Below are 5,634 nucleotides of genomic sequence, written 5' to 3'. Positions count from 1 at the left end.
CAGCTTTTTTTTAATGATCCCTACCCTTCCATTATGTTGTCATGTGCAGCTCTTTAAACAAGGGGCCGGACTCTCTCTGGAGAGTAGCTGCAGGAGGACACAGAGCAACCGTCGCTAAATAATAGCCCAAAGCAAGGGACAGTTTAAGAAATAAAAGCTTTTGGGACAGATTAATTCTACCCAAAATTGCCGCTTTCGGGATCGGGTTCAGTGCCACCGCAGGGAGCGATCCAGCCCGCGAGTTGCGAGGGGGACTCATTCCCCAGGGAAGAAGGCATACCTTCGATTTCAGAGAAGGCTGCTTTTCTTCACAAATGAAAGGCCTCATCCAGCATCTGTCAGGGAAGGCAGCTGGAAATGCAGGATATCGATATCTTTGGGGTCCCCTCGAAGGTCCCGTGCTGAGCTGACTGAAAGACTTAACGGTGTCTCCACAAGTTTTTAACCTGTTGAAACACCCAGGCCTTTATGAAAGGATGGGAAAGAGAGCGAGTTCTGCGGCTAACACCCAGGACTGAGGTTTGGAGGACTTTGGTTTTGCTCTCAGATGTAACACTTCCATTTCTTGCCTGGAAACTGGGCTAATAATGTTCACCTACAAGGATCTGCAATGCAGCAGCACTAAGAGGATGCCCCTGAGATGGCTATTGTGTAGGGAATAGGCCTTGTGCAAACACCGTATTAAGGGGCTCCTCCTGCCCTGAAGACCATATATACCAAACAAGACAGCAAGGGCAGAGGCGGCATCAGCCCTTCGCCTGCTTAGAGAAGCCACGAAAACAGCAGCTGCCCAACCACTGCCATTGCCCCAAGCATTGGTACCATCGAGGGCATGGACCGAGCCAGCTCTGCCTCTGGGATGCTGTACTTGGGCAAAGCCTTTCAAGTGTCTTTTTGCAAAGGCCAGGGGCAGAATAAACCACTTTTGTTCTTGTTCCTATTCAGCGGCTGCCTCAGAAACGATTCTCCCAGCGGGGCACGTGCGTGTGTGCGTGCACGCGCGTGCTAGAGGCACGCCTTTCAGCCCCGCAACCCTTCCCGATCGCTGCTTTCACTTCTTCCAACCCCCAAAGAAAATAACCGTGTTGCCGACTCTGTCCCTTTGATGCTGATATTGATTTTAATTGTCATGTGTTTCCTCGGATTAAGTTTCCGATACCCGAGGAAATCCACGTTGCGGAGCAAGTGACATGTGCGTACAATCAGTCTCAGACAATTTATTTTTACCACCGTATGTAAACACTGTGCTGAAATTGTCACTCTGATTTAGGAGGTGTCAGATTTTTCTGTTGGTCTTTTGTTCCCCCCCCCGCCCCTCCTTTCCTCTCTTTCTCTCAGCCCTCCGCTCCATCTCTGAAATTGGGCATTGCTTTCATCAACGGTGCTCCCAGCAAAGCGATGCGCACATTCAGCCGTGCACCGCCTGTGCATTAATCTCGAGATGGATTCCTGGACACTGCAACTGCCTGTTTCTAGCAAAACTATAACATCTTTTTTGCTTCCCCCCGCCCCTCCTTCCCTGGGAACCATTTTGTGCACTGAAAATAGAAGTATCATTTTAGAGTAAGCAGCTCAGAGGGACGTAATCACCCGAATGCAGATGAAATCACTTAAAATTTTTGAAACTGGCAACCTCTTATATTTTAATTACATAGTGCAGTGATATTCTGCTGAAAGCAATTACATTGTAGATCTTCCCACACACAGACATTCCCAGTTGTGCTCCACAAAGACTAGCGGTTATATGAATCAGGGATCACGTATTCATTTTTTCTTTTTTTTTTTTGAAAGAAAGAAAGAAAGAAAGGGCCCATCTTCTTGCAATCTTGGAAAGAAGTCAGCGTCTCGCCATTTCAGAGGCACGGTAATTTTGCTCACCCCCGAGTGAAATGCGAATGCCCATTGGCCTGGAGAATAATATCGTTTTGTTCCTGTTTTCATAGGCCCGAGCTCTCGCTCCAAAGACATGCTTTGGCATCCTAACCATTTTGAAATGTGTCAGGAAAGATCCTTTCTGTTCAGAATCAAATCCATGCTTCCATTCAATTAAAAAAAAAAGTCTTTCACCAGGTTGAACAGGGCCTCAGAGGCCTGGCTCTGGCCTCCTAAATTGTGGTTGAAGTGTTCAGATCCAGTTCATGGGAGCGATATCCCTTGCCCTCCTTTCAAAATTAGCCCCTATGAATGGACTCTTTTGTAGTGAGGAAAGAAACAGAGAGGAATCACAATGATCTCTTTCTAGCCAGGCCTCCTGTAGCTACAAGTGAGTCAACAAGCCTGGCCGGTGCTGTAGAAGAAGGAAAACAGCAATTTCTTAGTGGTTTCCGTGGCATGTTGGAAACGGCAGGACCTCTTCTGTTACCCAGGTCTGGCACCTCGGGCCTGCTTCTTACCGTTAACTGCTTTCCAGCCGTGAAAGCGAGACGAGATTTAAGGTTCATGACAAATTTCCGAGCAAAGAGGCACCGTCTGTGTCTCTTTAGCAGCGCTAATAGCAGCAAGGCTCGTTATCGGCCTGGGCGGAAGGGTGGAGTGGATTGCCTCCTGATGCCAAGCCCCGTGAAATGGGCAAAGTGGGAGAAACTGGTCGCTTCCTTTATCGCCCTTGGAAGGAAGGACACTGATGATTCATGTTTCTTCTGGGCAACATTTTAGCCCTCAGTAGAAAGTTATTCTTTTTTTCCTGTTATTCTAAAACTAAGTACTTTGCACATTTGGGAAGTATTATTAAATAATAATCTGACTGATGGTCTGTGGTCAGAGTTAATTTCTTCCAGTTTTCAAAGCATCTAATTACACTTTCCTCAATAGTAACTGTCAAAATTGCTTAGAATGTGCAAATACCACTTAAACAAGAAAAAAAAAAAAGCTCCAGTTCATCCCTCCTGAGTGAAGAGCTGGAATGAAACAACTAATCCACAAGATGAATGCAACTCGTGCCTCCATAGTCCTCCATGTGTTTTCTCCTTAATTTATTCCCAGGGGTGAAGAACCCGAAGGGCAGATGCTCAGCTGATGGATGTAGTCAGTTTATGTCAGCTGGGGATCTGGTTGATCTAAGCTGCACCAAGAGGAGTTAAATCAGTCATTAAACCCATCCAAACCCTAATGTCAACACTCTTATTTCAGTTTATGGGCATCTATTTTTGGTTGAACTTCACCCTGCTCCCATGGGCATGGGCATGGGCGCACAAACCAGCGACAGTGAGGCAAAAAGGACAGGGCTTCCCAGAAGGTCATGTACCCTGTGGGACGTGTCTGTGTGTATGGTCTTATCCCATGGCAAAGAAGCCAACCTGTAGCAGCTCAGCCTGCAGAGAAATAAGGGTAAATTTGGCTGGCCTGCATTTACTATGGCATAGGCAGCTACCTACCTATGGCATAGGCAGCTACCTTTCATTTACTATGGCACAGGCAGCTACCTACCTATGGCATAGGCAGCTACCTTTCATTTATTATGGCATAGGCAGCTACCCGCCTTTGCCCCACAGTAACTTGTCCCTATAACTACGTTAAATAAAAAACCTATTTTTATGCCCAGACTGTGTACCTGAGGTTTGTACTCGTTCAATGGTATCAGTTTAAAATCTCAGTTGATATGAAATTGTTGCATCTTGTTTGAAGGCACCCTCCGTAGAACAGGCTGCCCTTTGGAGAAGAATAAGACACTTGTGTAGAAGTAACGTGTGCCCCGATTGATGCATAAAACGGAGGTTCGCACTACAGCACTCACTGCATTTGACAGCCAGCGAAGAGAGGCCGATGGAAAAAAACCCCAACCACGACGAGCGATCTGCAACGTTATCTAAGGCAACACGAGCTCCCCTCGTGCCGTCCCTTGACCTCATGGAACAGCTCTGTGCTAGAGGGAGTATCGCTTGGGATGAAACCACAGCTCACTCTTCATCCCCATGCAGTCATTGATGTAAGACTGACAAGCTCAGGTGACAACTGAAATGTGGACTCCAATAGTTCCTATTTTTTCCACTGGGAATGGGTCTAGGCTGGGTATTTTCTCCCTCCTCCCTCAAGCACAGCTCCTTTCACCAAGATCATCAACAAGTTTCATATCATGCCAATATGCTGTCACAATGGAGTTAGGTGCAAAACCAGGAGCCCAGGGGTTGGAAGGGCTCTGCCCTGCTATTAGACCATGCAGGGCACCTGTGTTTATGTACAATTACTGACCTGAAGTTGATTCTGGCTCGAGGGAATGGGTTTTGTTGGTCCGTTTTCCTAGGACTAGTCTGAATTTCAGAATTGGGGATCATGCACTGATGCTCTTGGTTAAGATGTCGATGCTAGTCAAGACACTTCCAGGGGAATGGACACATTTTCATTTGAACGGCGGACTGCAAAAGTAAACGTGGTATTATCCACGATTTGGTGAGCTAAGCATGCGATCTATTTTTCTTCCTTGGGGTTTGCGATTGCATGAAACAGCAGAGAGGAAGGGAAAAAGATTTATTTCCTTACAACTGCAACAAGTCAAGGAGAGAACAGGGGAGGAAGACTTTTGGTTTTGAGCCTGGAACAAAGCTCAGCCCTTGAGATAAACAAATGGAGGGGATAGAAATTATCAAAGAAAGAGCTAGCCACAGACTTATTATGAATTTCACTTGAACAGGCTGGGTAACTATTGTACCAGAGACTGAACTGCAACCAGATCAACTCTGCAGAGTAACAGCACCGTGAAATATCGCTGTGCTGAACCTTTGCTCAAAACGCTTCCAAAAGGGATCTGTCTATTGGTTTGGGGTAGTGCTTGTTTGCTTAAAATCTCCTTAGTGACCATCTGCTCGACAGTACTGTATTTTCTTGCATACAAAATGCACCCCCTTCCTTCACAAATCGCTTCTGGAAATATAGGTTTGCTTTATATGTGAGAAATATGGCAAGAGCAGGTTCTGTCATTTACTGGGTAAAACCATAAGTAAAATCTGCAGCAATCCACGGGGAGCTGAAGAAAGGCATGCTCAGCTCCCTGCTGCTGATACTCAGCTACTTACCTTAAGGAAAGGTTTTATCCGTTACTCCAATCTACCTTTCAAAACCAAGGTGTGTATTGTATTCCCGGCTGCATTATATATATGCAAGATATATTCACCTAAAGAACCTTGTCTGCAAGAAAATATAGTACTTTTCAATCTGGGCATGGGAGATGGATCCTAGGAGACTTTTTCCCAAGTGTGGATGTCAGTCCATTTCTTTGGTCCTAGCATCTGCTTCTCAGCTGACCCACCTATAAAATGAGATAATGATCCTTACCTACTTGCAACTGGTGTTTATAAAAGACTTTAAGGCACTTGAATGAAAGACAGCATGTTAGAGTACTGCATTATTATATCCATGCCATCCCATCTGAGACTTTTCCTGTCTCTCTCTCTCCCCAGTGACTGGGAGTGCACAAAACTGGAGACTTTTTTCCCCAGTATGTGGTCCAGAATGTGTCTGTGCCTCTATAAACTGGCTGGGATAGCTCTTAACTGCCCATGGTACCATTGCAGGGATAAAATAGTGAATATATGTCAAATGGATTGAGCTTCTTAGCTGTGTGATGATTTAAACGTAAAGTGTCACTTTGCAATTGCATTGGGTGATCTGGTCAGCGTTCACAGCAACAAATCAGAGTGA

The 5,634-nt window shown here is 45.7% G+C and overlaps 1 long non-coding RNA gene across 1 annotated transcript; it reads right to left on the bottom strand.

Annotated features, from left to right (window-relative positions):
- Positions 1-1,616: 1,616 nt before the first annotated feature.
- Positions 1,617-5,486, bottom strand: LOC132243615 (uncharacterized). The gene is made up of 2 exons (XR_009455309.1): positions 4,189-5,486; positions 1,617-3,061 (listed from the first exon to the last, which is right to left on the bottom strand). It is a non-coding gene; the product is annotated as an uncharacterized LOC132243615 (long non-coding RNA).
- Between the last annotated feature and the right edge of the window lie 148 nt (positions 5,487-5,634).

Source organism: Alligator mississippiensis, chromosome 10 (assembly GCF_030867095.1).
Source record: "Alligator mississippiensis isolate rAllMis1 chromosome 10, rAllMis1, whole genome shotgun sequence".
NCBI classification, from domain to species: Eukaryota; Metazoa; Chordata; order Crocodylia; family Alligatoridae; genus Alligator; species Alligator mississippiensis.
The sequence above is the reverse complement of the archived record's forward strand: the minus strand, read 5'-3'. Positions and strand labels throughout refer to the sequence as shown.